This window comes from Nerophis lumbriciformis, linkage group LG37 (assembly GCF_033978685.3).
Source record: "Nerophis lumbriciformis linkage group LG37, RoL_Nlum_v2.1, whole genome shotgun sequence".
In the NCBI taxonomy this organism is placed as follows: domain Eukaryota; kingdom Metazoa; phylum Chordata; class Actinopteri; order Syngnathiformes; family Syngnathidae; genus Nerophis; species Nerophis lumbriciformis.
Window position 1 is genome coordinate 19633583 of NC_084584.2, and position 21298 is coordinate 19654880.

Sequence of the window (21298 nt, forward strand, 5' to 3'; positions counted from 1 at the left end):
AGCTGGACGAAGTGGCTGGGGAGAGGGAAGTCTGGGCTTCCCTGCTTAGGCTGCTGCCCCCGCGACCCGACCTCGGATAAGCGGAAGAAGATGGATGGATGGATGGATATATATATATATATATATATATATATATATATATATATATATATATATATATATATCAGTGACGTGCAGTTCATGGAAAGAAAAAAAATGTAAACATTTTTTTTTTTTATTAAATTGTTATATGAATCCAGTGATTATACTATAAAGTTATTTTCCATTTAACTTCACCCGTTTTAGATTATTTTTATTTAAAATCGCTGAATTTTCACATTTGCCGTTCAAATACTGAGAAGAGACGGTGCGGTGAACAGCAGCCAGTTGAGGCACGTCACTGCGTTGTGCCTCACCATGGATTGCGGACTCGGCTAACTGCTGGTCTGCTGTGCAGTGAGACCGTATTGCTATATGAATTATATTATACATTTCCATAGTTTAGTTAGCTGAGGTATATAATGTACAGTGTATTTTGTCAACAACTGTATGTGTGTAACGTATTTCTTGTGCTGAGCGATCATAAAACAGCTGCAAAAGACGCACTGGCTGAGGCTCGCCTCCTGCACCCCCGCCGTAGAATGCACGGCAACCCCTGACGGGAGTGTTATATCAACTAAAGCCCACACTTAAACTTTCCACGTGCAAGATTGAATCTATTCAAAAAAGTTATTTCATAAGAAGCCAAAAAGTGCAAAAACAATAATGTTCGTGTTGGAGGAGTTGTGAATGACTGCAGGGCCACAACATTAGGTACACCTGCAGACTGCAGGTGTATCTAATTCACAACTCCTCCAACACGAACATTATTGTTTTTGCACTTTTTGGCTTCTTATTAAATAACTTTTGTAGCCTATTTTTATGGGCTTTCCTCTTTGTGATGTTAAGTTCCTGTTATGCGCTGTTATACAGTATATGCCTTGAGCTCTTATTTTGAAGGCGCTAAGAGCGGAAGTGATGACACGTTGGAGTGGAGCAGAAGTTTTTGAAAGAAGGTAAATAAAATGGTCCTCGTGTAAACTGGAGCCTCCGTGTTTGTTATTTTGTAGTTTCATACAGTATAGGCGACATTTATAAACCCTCGGTTACACTTTTTTAAATAGATTCAATCTTGCACGTGGAAAGTTTAAGTGAGGGCTTTAGTTGATATAACACTCTCGTCAGGGGGTGCATTAATCCAGCACAACAGCGGCTCATGGACTTATTTTATAAGTAAAGGTAAGACCATAATAACGTTTTTTTTTTATTAAATGTGCTTTTTTTGTGTGCTACAGTTTGTATGTGTAAAGTTAAAGTTAAGTTAAAGTACCAATGATTGTCACACACACACTAGGTGTAATGAAATTTGTCCTCTGCATTTGACCCATTCCCTTGATCACCCCCTGGGAGGTGAGGGGAGCAGTGGGCAGCAGCGGCACCGCGCCCGGGAATAACTTTTGGTGATTTAATAACCCCCAATTCCAACCCTTGATGCTGAGTGCCAAGCAGGGAAGAATGCTGGTATGAGCTTTTAAACATAACCCATTAACTGCTGCCAATCAAATGGTGAATAAGATACTCTTTAGGGTTCATATGTTTGTAAATCTGACTGTGATGAAGTCAGTGCCTCACCAGCCATGAACCTCACCGCACGTCACTGATATATATATATATATATATATATATATATATATATATATATATATATATATATATATATATATATATATATATATATATATATATATATATATATATATATATACATATATATATATATATATATATATATATATATATATATATATATATATATATTTATGTATACATAAATATATGTATACATACCGGTAGATATGTTTTTCTTCAACCTTCAAATATTAAGTATAAACCGTTTTTTAATATATATTATTATAAAGATGAAACCAATTAAAGCATAAAAAAATACTAAATGCAGCCATGCAGGGGACGAACTTGTTTATGTACACTGTCAAATCAGGGGTAATTGCTGAATGGCCACGTGGCTCACCTATGTCGAGTGCGCATGTGCCAACGTCTGCTCTTAATTTATGCGGGAAGTCACGTCACGATTTGGTCACGCAGCCAAAAAAGCATTTGAAAATCTGCGCGCCACAACATGAAAGTGCTCAAAATGGGTAAGTAAGTGTCAAAGTTTTGTATTTCACAACAAATGTGAATTTTAGTAAGCTAAAAGACAAAGTAATTTATGTAATAATAGTTCTAAAAAATCATTCAAAATGGCAGCCATGTCTCGTCAAAAGTGTCGTTTTTCGTGCGTTTTGTTGTTTCATGTGTCCGTTTTGTTTTTGTTTTTTAATGTGAACGTAAAAGTATGTCCACTTTTAAAAACGAAAATCATTAAAAGCGTCTCTGTGAAAGTGTGAAGCTGTGACAATAGTCTCGTCTGGTCACCACAAGATGGCAGCACTGCGTCATGATCTGCGGAAGTGGGTTTAAAGCAAAATAAAATGGTGTAAAGTTCATGGAAAATGGTTCTCTTGTTACTACTAAAAGCCTCAACGTCTTCAGGAAAGTTAAATTGTTCAAGTGCATATTGTCTCTCGTTATTCAATGTTTTGTTTGTATTTATTTATATTAATACGCATCATCTTTGTTGGCGTCTGTGGAATGGGTTGGAAAAAATAAGACACCATTTTAATTGCATTTAGTGAAAAGACAACTTTCAAACTCTTTTACCTAAAACTATGCTCCCTTTTGACACTGCCCAAAATGTATTCTTAATAATAGTATAGTATTATGATAATATGTTTTATTGCAGCTGCAACTGTGGGTCTTTTAGTCTTCAACAACATTGCTCTTAACCTCAAAACCACTGAGTAAATATAAATCAGCCCAGTAAGAACCTCTGAGCAAGGCAGCCTGCACCTTTTGGAGCACACCGTCATTAGTGCTTCTGCCGGTCCCAAAGACACAGCACTAAAGCTGCAATACTCCCCAGCTGGGAGCGTGTGCGTGCCTCGCCTCAAATAACAAATTATAATTAGGGCTGATTCATAAAAGATGGGCGGATGTGCAACAAGGTGTTCTCAGGGCTTCAATAGCACTCACATGCTCGGCCTGAATTTGGATGTCAGTACCCTCTTTGGCCTAAAGAACACAGCTCCAGATGGGTGGGTATTGTGGCCCGCGACCCTAAGGTCAAGAGGTCAGGTTGGCGTGAACAGAAGCTTGTTTTTAAGGACTCCTTGTGGAGTTCCTCTTTTGACCGAAGGACGCGTGGCTCGCTAATTGAGACCCACATCCCCGGTCCTGAAAGGCAAGTCTTCTGACACCCGAAAATGACCCTGGGCTGGTGTGAACTGCAAGCCAATCAATCCCATCTTACTTTATTTTTTAAATATAGTAACTAAGAAAGATGAATTTTACCAGAGGAATAATTTTCTATTTCACACCACTTTTAAATCCATCGACAAATGGACAGAACGAGAGCCAAAAAGACGGAAGAGTGAGAGGTAACAAAAAAGGCACGCTTGCTGGGAACCTCGCCAACGGTCTTTGCCCACCACCCTTCTTCACCCCCACAAAAACATGTCTGTCTTCCCTTTCTGTGCAACCCACAAAAAAATGCAATATGTGTGCTGAACGTTGCTCTGTTCTTGTCAATCAAACCAACATTTGTAATAAATATATCAAAAACCACAAAAATATTCTGATTCTGATAGGTTGTATCACAGTAGCCTTTATTTTATGCAGATTTCTAAGGGAGGTAAAACTAGAAGAATAAAAGATGTGTGGATGCAAGATGTACATAAATGACTTTTGCAGCATGCTGTAAGGAAGTCACCTGTCTGATATAACAGCGCCTCTAATCCTAGCCAATTAGGCCCACAGCACCGAGGAGTGGCTGTTTTCACACTGCACCAATTTGCGCCTGGTAGAGACAGGTTGAGGGCTGCTTTGGGGATAGAATGACAGGCAATAGTGTGAAAACACAAATAGGTTATTATTTGAACCTAAACCGAGCACGCAGCATGTGGGGTTAACCGTTTGTTGGAGATTATTAACTCACTTGCAATGTTCTTTGTGTTTTTTTTCTAAAGCGTTAATACAGGTGTGAATATTGAGAGCATCTCTAAAACATAATTATTCTTAGCCGTAGTCCTCACAAAGACACAAATATTTAGAAATCTAGCAACAGGTCATCGGTTTTCCAAGTCAATTGAGAATAAACATGAAACTGTCATGTGAACTGCAAAGATAAGTCATTATTTGCTTTATTTTGATGGGCCTTGATGTATTTCTTTCACCACTAAAATTTGCAATAATTTCAACTAAAACTAGCAATTGTACAAGTCTGTGGATTAAAATATTAGTAATGTCACTCCTATACTTTAAAAAAACATTTTTAGTTTTGTTTCGGCTGACAACGAGAGAGCTTTGGCTTGGTGCTCCCTTCACCTGCAGTACTTAACATATCCCGCAGGGGGCCAGTGTGATCTGAAATGCCTCAATTGTGACACCATTCCTTTTAAAGACATGTCGGATTCATTTAAAAAAATATAATAGAAAATTTGTAACTTAACATCCAATATGTTTAAATGAAATTACAATTTTTGTAAAAATGAACGCCAGCATGAGGCTAGAACTCATGACCCTGGGAATAAAAATGCCATGCGCTAAAGCAGGGGTTCTTAACCTTTTTGACCTCAGGGGCCCACACAAATATTAATCTTACTCTTGATTTTATTAGTATTAAATCATTATATATAATTTACTTACAGTTTAAAAGGATAAACCTTGTCAAATGATATGAATGCATGTGTTAATCACAAATAATATTAAGGCTTAGGTCAGGTTACAAAAATAGTAATCAAGTATACAGCAAAGGAAGGGACTGATGAAAATTAAATATACTTACAATTATGCAGTGCTAGAATAAATACATTCTACTTAAATTAATACTATATAATAATAATGAATATGGCCCTGCGATGAGGTGGCGACTTGTTCAGGGTGTACCCGCCTTCCGCCCGAATGCAGCTGAGATAGGCTCCAGCACCCCCCGCGACCCCAAAAGGGACAAGCGGTAGAAAATGGATGGATAAATGGATGTTTAAATTAAAAGTGTAAATGAAAATACAGCTTAATATTGTTTGCACTAAAGAAACTTCTCTGACTTTAGCACCAGACTTCTTCTGTGTGTTTGATATTGTCATTACTGCCACAAACGGTGGAAAGGTGTATTACAACTGAATACCGCCGTGGCCCATACGGACCACAGCTGAGAAACAGATATTTTCTGCCGGCCCAACAGCTTTAATGTTCATAAATTAGATAGTTTATTTTAATGCTGATGAATGGCCAGATAGAGTATATGATATATTCATATTAAAGCTCATGTAATATCAGTGTCAGTCTGTATTTATGCCATTGGGAAACATTTCTATGTTTTCATTAATTTGATGGATGAATGAGTCGATTATTGTACCAGAAAACTAGAATTCCTCACAACTACAGTAGTTGCAAATTCTAAAAACACTTCCAAAACACAAAAATTATACAAAAAAACAGCTTTTGGGTTTGAGTGTGTTGCAGCTGCAGCATTTTCTTTTTTGCATTTGCAACTTTGAAGCATTTATGTAATTGCAGTATTTTTCCACAATATTTTTTAGAGCTGAACCGCTCAAGACATTCCTCTCCACCTGCTAAACCCACGCGTCTATCAAACATTTAACCAAACACGCTGCTGTCAATGTTATAGTCACCTCCATGTCTTTCTAGTGTTCCTCTTAGAATTAACATGTGAAAGGCTCCCCCTTTCCTGTGAACTTTTTTGACCTCTGACCTCTTCTCTGTGTCGCCTGCAGACAAAAAAAACCTTGCAGCTGGTCTGGATAGATGGATGGAGGTCTCCCAGTCCCAGTTCTCACCAGTAGACTCCCGTTGACTTATCGGGTGTGCTGACAGGCGACGAAGAGTGAGTACAAAGAAGTGATTATTATAAGTGTTGTGACTTGTTAATTATGCGCCACATTCTCCACCTTCTCTTTCAACATATTTGAAACGTATTATGAGAGCGGACCCATATGCAGTATCCATTAAAAAACGCGTATTTGTTCATGTATGCGTCAATAATGGCATCGGGCTGTCAGGGTTATTGATGATTGCTTTTTATTGCCACTCAGCGGATAACCTTTAACTTAAAATGAATGAATGATTAATAACGTCATACAACTATGATAGTATCAAGCAAAAATGAGTAAGATCATATTAGACTGTGTACCGTAATGGCGTTTCAACTCACTGTTAGAAGATAAAAGCACATTTTGTAAGCAACAGGTTCTATCTCCCTTTTCAACTTGCCTATGCTAATGAGAAAACTGTGGGGCAGAAACTATTATTTAGTTTAATTAAGAAAGGGTTGGTGTTTTATATTACATTTTCTGCTTACTTTTTAAATATGTGAGCACATTTATTAGTATGTTAATATTTCATTGTTGCAGGAGTACTTGCATATGCCTCTATGCCTTCACCTTCACTTTAAGCGTGTCAGTGCCAATGAAGGCACACCCACATGCGTCCAGACACATAGTGCACACTTTCTCACAGCGCCACCCAGACACACACACACACACACATACACACAGTGCGATGCAGACAGTTTGAAGGGCCTCATCCCGCCTGCCTTTTCTTTGGCTGTCTGCTCCGTCTGACCCAGGCTTTTTGTACATCTAATTAAGTAGTCAGACCCTCCAGCATGCCGTGACATACTCATGGCTGATTCCTGCACCCACGTTTTGTGCCTGTGTCCTCATCTGGATGAATCCGTGCGATATTGTTGCGCCATCTCTCTGTTAGCGTGCTGGGAAAACATAAGACAAAAGTGTTCAATACCAGACTCTTTTTGTGGAGTGGAGCGATTAGAGACATTTTGTGGGGAATAGAGCACTCCCAAGATTCACACGCTCTTTTTCATGCATTCAGCACAGTTAAGGTCGGAACAATATGTATGAGCCAAAGTGTGGAGATTAATTGCTGGTTTCTGTGCTTGTGCGCGGGGAATACGACGGGCGACACGCTTCCTTCTCATGTCCAACTTCCTATTGACCCTTTGGTCAATGAACCGTGACCCCTGAACTTTCCTAAAAAGGAGGTCAAGAGGTTAAACTCAGAAAAACCAGCAGGTCAACGAGGCTTTTTTAACCCTGTCAGTCAATAGTAAAGGAATGAAGTGTGGAGCGTCTGCCCTGCAAAGGTGCAAGAATACAGCAAATGAACTTGGATATACTTTAGAGTAGTCAACGTGCAGCTTGTATAGCAGTGTAGATTTACTATCCACTGAAAATGACTCGACACACATCCATTATGGTCAAAATAGATGTGTCAAAAATGTGTCCTAAGTAGAGCTGGGCTGTAAACTGCATCACGACATAAGCATTTTATATCGGTCAATATTGATATTTACAGATATTTTTTATGACCTATCGAAAATAAGAACCAGGAGAAAAACATATTAAATGTAAACATTTTTATTTTAAATGTAACATTCTTTTCATTATAATCTCCTCAGTTATCAAGGCAGAAAGGAAAGGAAGTGACAACACAACCATGGAAAACACTGAATGTAAACAAAATGCTCAAATCACAAATACTTAATAATAACCTCTTAAAATTAAGGTGCATTAATAAGGAATACGTAAGAAATGCTTAATAAAGTGTAACACTATAGTGCAAAGTGTGAACATGTAAACATTGAGAAACCTGAGAAGAACTATTTTCTGCAGGTTTACAGCCAGGAAGTTTCGCCATGTGCGAAAGGGTGAGCGCTGCCAAGGTAGTCCATATTGGTCTGACTACGGTCCGTTTTTAAGAAATACAAAAAACTGCCACACTGTCGAGGTGACTTTTCCTGTTTTGTTGACAATTTCTTCGCTCTCTGCAGCATTCATTTTTACTTTCTCTTCTCACTCCATGTAGAGAATCAGCCGTGAGACAACAAGATGGTTTAACCAAAATGCATAGTTAATACTGTTACCTGATTGGTCTGTTAGCCTGTCACTCCCCAGATCAGTGATCACTTCCTGCGTTGCTCGGTTACCACAGAGCGAGTGCCTTTGTCATGCAACCAACCTTGCTTCGCAACTTCCGCTTTTTCCAACATAGAAGAAAATAAAATATTACATTTTATTGAACGCATTTTTTTATTCATATCCATCAAAAAGAAGTACAGTAGAAAAATCCACAACAAATTGTCAGAATTATTGCAGAAATACAAAACGGCGAGTGTACAAAAAACAACTTTTGTTATGTTGATGGTTTTATTTCCAGGGGTTCGTGAATGCATCCTTGCTCGGCATTACCATCATTGGTATGAGAAATTGCTGTGTTGTTGTGGCTACTAGCTGCTAACGGTCTTATGAGGGCAGCTGTTGATGTGTTAAGGGCAGTAATACGTTTTAAAAGAGCGTCGGACTCTGTGTGCTTCGGTCGGGATGCTACATTTCTTACCAAATGTTACTTGTAAAATACAAAGCGCTTGATGCAGGTTACTGAGTCAGTATTCATTTAGCACTGATAGCTTATTTTTTGGTCTGTCTGTGTACTACCACTGACGCTGGTGCCATTATGGAACCAGGTTTCGGTGACCATCCCTACTTCTGAGTCTCATATGCGCAAGTATTCATTCGTTTCAGTTTGTCCTTGGTGTGTTGCCTTAGTCTGCAAGTAGTCTTCACTTATAGTGTGCCAGTCTTTGCTTTTGTTGAGCCCTACAAAGTGTTTGTACTGCAAGTATTGTATTTATTACACACAAGCTGTTTGATTGTAATATATACTGTATCTTAGTTGTAGTTTTCATTACCAAATTTGGAGGTGATGAAATCGCCACATAGAATCGCTAATACTAATCAGTAGCATTAATTAGGCATATCCAATGTAAATTAGCATTGAGCCAATGCATTTTGAAAAGTGGAGCATTACTTTTGAGTGCTTTCTGTCAGGCACGCTTGCTGTGTTAGAATAGATGATTGCAACATCACCTAAAAATACGCCAATTTCCTCGCCAAGTGTTTAAACCAGTGAGGCGTCTACAACCGGACGTGACGTCACCTTTAACAAAGGTATTGAAATATTGTACCGTTTCATTTTACGTGAATCGGTACCCGGTAAAACTGACAGAATTTTTATTGAACACCTTTTAACATCAGGGGCAGCACGGGGAACCAGGGGTTAGTGCATGTGCCTCACAATACGAAGGTCCTGAGTTCAATCCCGGGCTCGGGATCTTTCTGTGTGGAGTTTGCATGTTCTCCCCGTGATTGCGTGGGTTCCCTCTGGGTACTCCGGCTTCCTCCCACCTCCAAAAACATTGCACCTGGGGATAAGTTGATTGGCAACACTAAATTGGCCCTCGTGTGTGACTGTGAGTGTGAATGTGTTGGCCCTGCGATGAGGTGGCGACTTGTCCAGGGTGTAACCCGTCTTCCGCCCGAATGCAGCTGAGATAGGCTCCACCACCCCCCGTGACCCCAAAAGGGACAAGAGGTAGAAAATGGATGGATGGACCTTTAACATCATGTTTATGTTAATTAAAAAAACAGACAATTTTGTGTTATTCATCTATACTAATGTGGACCCATTACTCCTTTTGTGATATTAAAAGCCGACAGGGGCAAACCCGCTGCAATGTCGAAAACATACGCAAACCGCCGAAACACATGCAACTTCATGAAACACAACACATAAGTGTGGCACAAACCCGTAGCAGCATCCAAAACACACACACACACATCCCAAATAAACACATACAATACAAGGAAAACACAACGGAGGATATGATCAAACCTGAACTTGGCTATGGAGGACTAAATTGGACAAAACAAATAAAAACATTTTTGAATAATTACTTAAATGTGTCATTAATTCATTATAATTGGAATCAAATACATAAATGTGTTATTCAATTTGTATGAATTTATTTAATGTAAAATTACATTTAATCATTGAATTATTGATTTGTTTTATGATTAAATTATTTTATGATTTATTTTATGATTTGATTAATTATTGACATATTTAAGTAATTATTTAAAGATGTATTTTTTTTTTGTCCCATTTGTCCCTAAACTTTCTGTATTTATTAAACTGTTGTACAATATTATAGAGCTGCTGATTTTATGATTTATTTTTCCTCGTATTGCACAGGTTTTGGGGGTTTGTGTGTGTTTTTGTTTTTTGTTGTGCATTTGCCCCGCACTTGTGTGTTGTGTTTTGTAAAGTTGCATGTGTTTTAGCGGTTTGCGTATGTTCTGGACGTTTCTGCACGCTCGCCCTTTTCGGCCCCCGTATAAATGTGGTATTTCAAACTGCTTTTAAGTGCTTCAGTAAAAAGAAAACTCATTTCTGCAGAGTGGGCATTATACCTAATGTGGGTCGACGGTTCCATTGTGACGCTAACACTACAAAACTGCCCAAAATGCGTTGGCAGAGACATTTTTTGGAGATTTTGAGTCATTCAGTGCTGTAGATGGGATAATTGCGTAACATTTTTTATGATATTGATAATGAATTAATATGCATTAAAGTGTTATATTTAAAACAGGATATATTATTTCATGCAATCACACCACCTTTTAAAGTCTTGGCAGATGCATATACAATTATGAGATAAAAATGCCTCAAGGCAGTGAGAACGGATGTCTCTCAATCAGCAGGACGTTGCAGGTGTCTTCACCACTCGGCCAGGAAATGACTTTCACTGGGGTCAAAGGTCAATAAACTTGAGCCTTTAAAAGGCCGTGGAAGAGGGTCACACAGGGCAACCGCTCTCTCCTGATCACACCACCACCTCACACACTAACACATTAATGGTTCAATTATGTGTGATGAATTAGGGAGGAAGTGACCTTTGTCCAAATGCCCCCAAAGGTCGCATGTTGAATTTCTGTCCCCAAACAAGACCTTGATGGGTTCTGTTAGTATTTCCTTTTTATCATAAAGAAAATATTAAGTTAATAGTGTCTGCTGTAGCATTTAGCAATATTTACCAATACTGTATGTTAAGTTTTTAGTAACATTTAGTATTAGTTTTGTCCATATTTTTGTCACAATAACAGCTTAAGACACAACTTTCTTCATTACCTCATCACTGAGACGCAGGCTTTGCTCTTGAACTTGAACCCGTTCCCCTCGTTCCACCAAATTTTACGGCACCCAGGAACCCCGCCATCTCCTCCCCCTGTCCTCACTCCTAGCGCCATGTCTTTCTTTGTGGAGCTGTCTTCCTTGACTTTCCACATCTCCAGTCTGGCCCTTTGCGGCCTGGTCGCCCGCCCTCCTCCCGCCGCGCAGCCATTCTTCACTGATGTGGGTTGGTGAGATGGTTGTTGGGCTGGGGGGCCCCTAGGGGCTTGCATTGCAGAATGCTAATCAGGACCTTCCCACGATTTTCCCTCCTAGACGTCCGCTTTTGTTTTGTTTTGATTCCATTACAATCAGACAGTTCCCGAGACTTTTTTCTCTGCGCGTCTGAAAGCTAGTCTGCAACTCTTAACTGGCCCCTCCCCAGCCAACCTACCTGTCATATGGCCCCACCCACATTCATCAGGACTCATGGTCTCGTTCATAGGTCAAAAATGCTATAAGATACGAGATGTTGCTGGTTGAAATGGGATTTATAACAATGTCTTCATTTAGTTATGTTGCCATGGCAACCAAACCCTTTGGTAATGTAAACTTACGTATTAGTCAGTTTTTATTTTACATTTCTATACATAACTTTTCTTAAAACAGCAAATAATTAATTTTGTGTTTCATTATGGTCAAGTCCCATTTTCGTTGTGCAGCCACTTGGGCAAAGTTGACGGGGCTTAAGCATAACTTAGACTTAGACTTAGACTTAGACTTAAACTTCCTTTTTATTGTCATTCAAATTTGAACTTTACAGCACAGATAAGAACGAAATTTCGTTACATAAGCTCATTGTAGTGCAGGATAAAAAAGCAATAAGGTGAATATATAAATAAATAAATATATATAAATATATATAATATATATAAAATAAATAAATATATATATAAATATATATAAATAAATAAATAGATTACTGTACAGAAAAATATATTGCACTTTTTCACATGCGTCCACGTTTATGGATGTATGTTATATTGTCTTTTTTATTCCAGCGAGTTAATCCATTTTGGGGGGAGTTGAGGGGATAATTTAATTATGATGCGTTCAAGAGTCTTACGGCCTGAGGGAAGAAGCTGTTACAGAACCTGGAGGTTCTGCTTCGGAGGCTGCGGAACCTCTTTCTAGACTCCAGCAGTGAAAACAGTCCTTGGTGGGGGTGGGAGGAGTCTTTGCAGATTTTCTGAGCCCTGGTCAGGCAGCGGCTTTTTGCGATCTCCTGCATAGGAGGAAGAGGAGTCCTGATGATCTTTTCCGCCGTCCTCACCACTCTCTGGAGAGACTTCCAGTCTGAGGCATTGCAGGCTCCAGTCCAGACAGAGATGCTGTTGGTCAGCAGGCTCTCTATACTGCCTCTGTAGAATGTGGTAAGAACGGGGGAAGGGAGCTGTGCTCTTTTCATCCGACGCAAAAAGTGCATGCGCTGCTGAGCTCTTTTTACAAGAGCTCCGGTGTGTAGGGACCAGGTTATATTGTCAGTTATCTGCACCCCCAGGAACTTGGTGCTGCTTACTATCTCCACCGCTGTGCCGTTGATGAAGAGTGGAGCGTGGCTGGACTGGTGCTTCCTGAAGTCAACGATGATCTCCTTGGTCTTGTTGACATTCAGGACCAGGTTGTTGGTTCTGCACCAGTCAACCAGATGTTTCACCTCCTCCCTGTAGACCATGTCGTTGTTGTCACGGATGAAGCCCACTACTGTCGTGTCGTCCGCATACTTCACAATGTGGTTGGTAGTGGACCTGGCGCAGCAGTCATGAGTCATCAACGTGAACAGCAGCGGACTCAGGACGCAGCCCTGGGGGTAGCCAGAGCTCAGGGAGATGGCACTGGAGGTGTTGTTGCCCATTCTCACAGATTGGGGTCTGTCTGTGAGGAAGTCAAGCAGCCAGTTGCAAAGGGGGGTGCTGAATCCAAGGGGGGCCAGTTTGCTCACCAAGTGCTGCGGGATGATGGCGTTGAATGCTGAGCTGAAGTCCAGGAACAACATCCGCACGTGTGTGTCCTTTCCTTCCAGATGTTCTAAGCTCAGGTGGAGTGCAGAGGAGATGGCGTCCTCTGTGGAGCGGTTAGGGCGATAAGCAAACTGGTATGGGTCAAATGTGGGGGGAAGTCTGGAGACAATATATTCCTTTACCAGCCTCTCGAAGCACTTCATTATGATGGGGGTGAGTGCAACGGGGCGGTAATCATTGAGGGAGGAGATTGTGGGGTTTTTTGGCACTGGAATGATTGTGGCCGTCTTAAAACATGATGGTACCACAGCCTTGGTCAGCGAGATGTTGAAGATGTCTGTGAGAACCCCAGCTCGCTGGTCTGCACATCCCTTAAGCACCTTGCCCGGAATGTCATCAGGTCCTGGTGCTTTCCGGGGGTTCACTCTCCTCAGGGTTTTCCGGACATCCGCTATATCCAGGTTGAGCGGCTGCTCATCAGGGCGAGCGGTGGATTTTTTCGCCGGAGTGGTGTTAAGTGCCTCAAACCTTGCAAAGTAGTTGTTAAGGTCATCTAGGAAGCTGATATTGTTGTCACAGGGACAGGGGGCAGCTTTATAGTCCGTGATGACCTGTATGCCCTGCCACATTCGTCTAGTGTTTGTAGGGTTCTCGAAGAAGTCCTGCACTTTCTGACTGTGAGCACGCTTTGCAACTTTAATGGCACAGTTCAGGTTAGCTCTGGCAGATTTTAGTGCCACCATGTCGCCAGACTTGAAAGCCTTGTTCCAAGCCTTTAGCATTGCACGTACCTCACTGTTCATCCAGGGTTTCTCATTGGCCCATGTGGGGATGTTCTTGATCACACTGACATCCTCCATGCACTTCTGAATGTATGCGGACACAGACTCTTCATACTCCTCCACACATGTGTGGTGACTTTCGGTGGCGGCTGCTTTAAACATGTCCCAGTCTGTGGTTTCAAAGCAGTCTTGTAATGCTGACATTGCTCCCTCTGTATGCAGGAATTAGGCACCATAGGCAAATAAAAACTAATATTGGAAGGAAACCAAATTAACTCAAACAAAAGCTGAATGCTGAATTTAGGTACTCCCCTCAATTTATCACTTTTAAAATGATTATTTAAGCTAAAAGTGCGGTATAAAAATACTTTTCAACCATAGTTCCTTTTTGGAACTCTGTATTTTTTAAGTGTTTTTATTGTGAAGTATTTGTTTCTATTCATGAAATTGACTGTAATGTTTTTAAAATTATTTCCTTTTGTTTGTTTTGCGTTGTTTTTAACATTACCAAAATAAACTGTTACAACTACAGCTTATCTTAGTTTAATCTTCACATGTTTCTAAAGTTTATGATCACCAGAAATTCTGTCATCTCAAGAAGAGGCACTCAAACATTTGATTTTAAATCTCTAAGTTATCATGACATCATGAAGGTAAATTCTCATTACTCATGGACATGAAGTCACCTCTGACCCGCCCCTCGCTGGACGAGCTGCTCCTTTGTCGCTGTTAATTGTTTCCAGACCAGACCGCGATAAGAAAACTTCCGCGAAATAGGAATTCTTATTTATAAATAACTTTCCTTGTTGGAGTTAGGGATGTAACAATATGAAAATTTCACAGGGCGGTTATTGTGATCAAAATAATCACGGTTGTCATTATTTTTGCAGTATTGTTGAATGTGCTTAAAAATTACTTATACACTCACTGAAATCTTTTCAATGGATTAAAAAGACCATTAATTTGCATGTTTTGTGTTTCTTATGCTTCCCAAATTTCCCCTTGGGGATTAATAAAGTATTTCTGATCTGATTCTGGTATGAGTGTTCTGGTGGGCATTGCGGTGTCCGACTCTGTTCAAAGGTACTTCAACGCACCATAACAACCACCTCTGTATCAAATGGTGCGTTCCATTTACCTCGCTTGACTCGTCTAAATTTTAAACAACTTATGCAAAAATATGCACTCTTTTTAAACCGTTGAAGAGATAACCCAGACACTATTGCTAGCAGTGTGGAACGTACAGTATATACTACATTAAATAATGTAGTTTACACTACAGACAAACGTCTCCCTTCACTACTATTCTTATTTTGTATATTCCGGAAAAAAGGCATCTCTACAGTAGACGTTTAATGTTGGTGTTTTTTATTTTGTCAGAGTTAGAGGAGCGCTTGTCAAAGATCATCTCTGTGACAGCGCACTAGTGTTTTTAAGAATCTGTTGCAAAAATGTGAGTCCCTCACAAGTTTTTTAAACTAAATTCGCAGGCCATCCGTTGAATAGCCCACATGATGAAAAAGAGAGGACCTAAGATGGAACCTTAAGGAACACTACCAGTATAACTAAAGAACTTAAAAAATAACTACTGACTGCATCTGAAGAAAACAAGCTACAGCAATACCTTGCTTGCATTAGTCACATTACGAAAAATAACTGCCAAAAAGGAGGACTTAAAGGGGTGCCTTGAGGAACGCCTCAGTTATGTCAATCAAAGTTTAGACTCCAGTGTTCTATGTCTGCTAGCAATGTTAAAATGTTTGTCTCCCAAGTTTTGAACTGAGCTCGGGGGCCGGTAAGGTGTCATTTCCGGGACGGATTTGGCCCCCGGGCCGCTAGGTAGATAGTTCTGCCCTATAGTCACCGATACACTCTTTTTAGTCAATATAATGGACAAAAAAATACAATCTACTGTACATATACCGTACTGTATACATTTAATACATAAATAAGACATAATGTACAGTAATATAGATTCACACACGCACACAGTTCTTAAACACACCAATTAACTTTAATATTGCAACTTGTTCAGTGATGATCAGTGTTATGCTTGCAAACACTTAATTTAGACCAAAAATATGTCAAATGTGCATATTTTTGAATAATAGACTTGCTATAGTAAAACGTGAAACAGCGTGGAACCGTGACATGATTTTCTAATATATTTTGAAAAACTGCAATAGAGTGAAGCCACTGAATTCTGAGCACAAAGTGGCAAGGGACAACTGTATACAACCTTCATGGAGGACAACTTTGTAACCCCCTCCCCACTCAAACAGGCTGCGCTACCCATTCCAAAATACATATCTGACAACTATCCATCTGCCTATTACAGACATGGGAGCTGTGTATTTGATCATTTTGTTCTTCTTGAGTTAAGAGGCTAACCTAACATGATGTTGCTGTTCAAATGTAAGTGTATGTTAGCATTGTAGCTCACATAGCTATGGTAGTTGTCACGTTCAAACACTGTGATATCTATTAAACAAGACAAAAGGCAAGGAATCAAACAGAGACAGAATTCAATTTGGACTCAATTGAGGAGAGACATGCGTCAACCTGTAACCTCTTACAGTGTCTTAGCACGCTCTGACGAAGAAGGTTTTCGTCTCCTCTTTATTACAATATTCAATGTTCACGCACCAACACATGTCTCAGCAGGAATGGGGAGGTATGTAAAACAGTCATTGTTTACGGTCGCTTTGAAGTCCAAGAAGAGGATTTCTCGGGCTTGGGCTTTTCCTGGATCCAGCTGGGGCAGGTGTTGGAGGACAATGGATAACCCCTCCCGTCTCCTGACCACAGTGACTTCAAGAGGGCAGCGGGTCGTAAACAGCGTTGATCTCGGTTACCAAATAGTTGGAAGAGAGTTTGTGAAATACTTCAGAGAGAGTTCGTTTAACACTTCAAAGAGAGTTCCTCTGGGAGTTGAGCAGATCCTGCCATCTGTCCGTGTTGAAATCACAGTGGAGTTTTACGAGCCTTCTTCCTCTTGTTAGGCCTCGAAAGACAGCCTTCATCTTCTCATCAGGAACATAATGCAATATAATGTTTCTTTTGTGATAACTTACAAACAATTATTCCAACAATTCCCTCCTGTTTATCGCAAAAACGTTCCCATAATCTCCTTATCCCTAATAACTTCTTCTTGCAATTTTCAGTTAATGGTTAATTTCCTTACGACAAAGTTATGTTTACACTCAGAATTGAACATACATTTTTCCTCATATTTATGACATTTCTGGAAATAAATCAGGAACACCATCCTGGTAGGTATCCTCGTCTTCAGATTCATCTTCCTTGTCGTCCACCAGGAAGTACATCTGAACAGCTTTATCATCTGCTGGGCTAATCGCTGTGGTAATCAGACGGTTAAACAGAGAACAGACAGGGAATACAACAACATCCACACAACGTCAGTATTGCTGAACACGGCCATAGATACCAGATACCAAAGACTTGTATTTGCCAAACACGTCCAACCACCCCTCCCACATAGATGTATCTATGCCTGAATGCTCTTTCAGTTTACCGTTAAGGGTGTGCAGGCCTTCCATTGCTTTGGTCAGGCTACTTTCTGCGTCAGTGCAGTTTGGTACGAACATGCAACACTGTTCACCAAATATTGCGCACACGCCCCCTTTTTTGCGTCATACGGTTTTGAAAAGCCATAAAGAAGGTGGCGGTGGCGAGTTGATTAGCGACGGCTTCAAGTCTTGGCCTGTGTAATTTTCCAATCCCTGTACATTGTAGTGGACATAGTTTATTCTGTCAACATTCTTGTTAATCGTACACCACCAGTAGACGTATGATTCAAATCCAGCTGCAACTTGATTTACCAATTTATAGTCGTCAGGTACACCTCTTGGGACACCTATTGCATCGATATAAGTTGGATCTCCAACACTTTGCCAGTTTACATCATGTCTAATTATTTTCCAATGTTCAGATATCAAACTGTTAAGGCGTGTTAACAATTCTTGTACTGTATTGATACTTTTACTATGTGTATGCAGTTATCTGATGATACGCTTCCTAACTGTTGTACAGAGCCTTGCATGTTAATGCAGGTATAATTAGCTTTTTCACATATTTATCAAATATTGGTTTCTGTTTTGTCTCTTTAGCTACAGGGTCAATTTTGTTTTGCTCATTACTTCAATTCAACTTTTTTTTGACTCATCTTGAGTAATTGTCTGGGCTTATACATACAACACAATCAGTTTTTGTAGCCTTTCCCACTTGCTCCGCCATAAGGAACAAATTAATTACCAAAACAGGAACCAATTATTATCAAACTTTGACACACCATCAAATGGTATGTTTACAACTTTGTCACAGTGGAATTTGTAGTGTGCTAGTTAACATGTCCCTTTGATAACACAAATACAATTCCAAATACTTTTTTCCCATTATATGACCTTTCTACAATGTAAATACAATCCCAAATACTTTTCCCATTATATGACCTTTTTACTATGTGCTAAGTGTATTTAGCTTGGTCTTTCCACTATCTTTCAAATGGTGTTAGTCCTGTTGTACTTGTAATGTTAATGTACATTTTTACTAAGTATTTGCATAATGCTTTTGCTACTGTCAGCACATCTGCTTTTCCTTTAGGAAATATTTCTACCTACTTTGAAAATGTATCTACTATGACCAGACAATAATGTTTTCCTTCACTCTTATTTAGTTAATTGCGTAGATGTTTTATACACTTTTTTTTTATAAGAATTAAACTATAGGAAGTATAGTACTTCTGTATAAGGGCATTCATATCCCTCCTGTTGAGCCATGAGTTCAACCTTGGCTCAAAACTGCTACCCACTTATATAGATTTTTTGGTAAGATTAGTTTATTGTCTGGACATACATAGATGTCTTCTTTGATCAACGTGACTCCGTTTTTAAAATCCATTTATCTTTTTCTTTTGGAGTACTTTGTTGTTGCATGTCTTTTAGTATATCATGCGCTAGTTTGTAGTTTGAAATATGTATTTCCTTTTCTGTTGCTTGTTTTGCTGTTTTGTCAGCAAACACATTTCCTATTGATACTGTGTCTGTTCCTTTGGTGTGTGTCGCACATTTGCATATTGCTATTTTAGCTGGTAGCTGTACTGCTTCTACTAATTCTTTTAATAGTTCTCCATGTGTTACAGGTTTTCCTGTTGACTTTATAATTTCTATATTTTGGCTATCTTTATATATATTGTGACCTTTTGATCTTTCATTACTTTACATGCTTCTATTAGTGCTTCTAGTTCTGCCGCTTGCATTGAGCAATTTGATGGTCATTTCATAGCTTTCAAAATTTTCATTACTGGAACAATCGCACATTCTGTTCTATTTTTATTTCACAGAATGCTGCTTTAGCTTCTGAATTCCACTCTACAGATGATTACATTTTTCATTAATTTACTTAAAGGAGTTACTATTTCAGCATAATTTGGTATCCAACTTCTACAATAATTAGTTAATCCTAGAAATGACCTCATTTGCTTCTTTATTTGTGGTTTGTGTACTTGTCGTACTTAGTTTTTCTATTTTCCACAATAGTGCGTGCATTTTTGTTTAGAGAACGTCCTAGATCCTTTACTTCTCTTTTGCATAATTATACTTTTATTTTGCTTATTTTGTGTCTTTCACTATGTAGATGATTTAATAACGCTAATGTTATTTTTCTCCTAATTCAAATGTTATACATATTACTTTATGGTTTTTTTTTTTTAAGTAACATTTTAAACTCACTTAACTGTCTATATGCCACTTAATCTATACTTTTAAACTCTGAATTTACATTCTTCCCATTGTTTATATTTTTTATTTGCAATTACTATTCAACAATATTTAAAGCAATCAGTTGTCTATCGCTAGCTGATCGTTTTCCTGATTGCCATACCTCCTTATTTATTCTATGTTATGTCCTTATCTTATCTTAGCTCAACACTCAGATGTATGGTGTTGCAAATGTCTAAAACATAATCTAACTTAAGAATGTTATACTACACTTCAAAGTTAAACCTACTTTAAATTTACATGTAATAAATTCACTTTCACACCTCCCCCACTGTGCCACGCACACACACACACACACACACACACGGTGGTGTATGAGTGCGTGAGTGCACTCCTAGAGGGCAAAGGTCAGCAACACTTGAGCTTTTCTCCTTTTTTTTTTTTTCTTTTTTCTCTCTTCTTTCCTCAGCTAATGAACATGTAACCCACTTTATCATTTTATCATACTATACATCTCAACTCTTATTATAGTTATTAATCTAGGTTTTTATTTATTCCATTATTTAATTATACATATATATATTTGTATATATAAAAGCGCTCTTTATATATCCAAACATACATGTATATCTTCAGTCTACCTTTTCTTCATCTCTTATTTCAATACCCCCATTATCTCTCTTTCGCATTAGTTTATTTCATTTTGCATTAATTTTTCTTATTGATTTCTTCCCATTTCTTCATCTATTTTTACTTTTATCTCATTTTAGCACTTTGAGATTTTTCTCCTATTTGCTTTTTCTTTTAACCTATTCTTATTTTTATTTGAACCTCCTTCATAATCTGATACTATTGCTAAACCTAGCACAGTCATTTTATTCTCTACATGCTCCCCTCACCTCCCAGGGTGTGATCAAGGGTGATGGGTCAAATGCAGAGAATAATTTCGCCACACCTAGTGTGTGTGTGACAATCATTGGTACTTTAACTTCTTTAATTTTTACATGCTCTGGTGTCACACAAAAATTTTATTTCTTTACCCTTTATTTATATTATTATTATCTCTGATTTACTCGCTGTTTTTTACTTAAGTCCTCATAATTTAGTATGTCCTTATTATCAATATATTTGTCTTTTCGTGTGGTCTTCGGAGATTTGGATGTCTCCTATTTAAATGTTTTCTTTATTTCAGGGCAGTTTCTTGCAAAATGTCCTTCTCTGCTACAACGCCAACACGCAGTCGGGTGTAACCGCTGACGTGGTTGTTGTCTTCTATTTTGGTTTAAATAGATTGTAATAGACCATATTAGATCTGCGCTTCTTTGTGTCCCTCTTTCCATTTTTAGAATTTGGAGTAATCCGTCGTCCCCTACAGAGCCGAACTTATAAGGATTACTTTTGTCTTTTTTGTAAGATAGTGGTTTAATTTATTATTGTGGTACATGTCGCTTCTACTGGAGATGGTTCCCCAGTGGAGGTGTCTTGCCTAGAGCATCCACAATAACCCACTATTTACTTCTCACAACTTTAATATGGAGTGATAGCCTAATGGCGATTACTCCCACACACTCTCACATTCACACCTTTCAGTATATTGATCTACGGAAATTTCAATATTTCATGAGGACCCCGTCGC

General features: G+C 38.9%; 1 long non-coding RNA gene across 1 annotated transcript; it reads right to left on the reverse strand.

Annotated features, from left to right (window-relative positions):
- Positions 1 to 6047: 6047 nt before the first annotated feature.
- On the reverse strand, positions 6048 to 11225 carry LOC133577269 (uncharacterized). The gene is made up of 3 exons (XR_009811710.1): positions 11140 to 11225; positions 8036 to 8148; positions 6048 to 6862 (listed from the first exon to the last, which is right to left on the reverse strand). It is a non-coding gene; the product is annotated as an uncharacterized lncRNA (long non-coding RNA).
- Positions 11226 to 21298: the final 10073 nt, after the last annotated feature.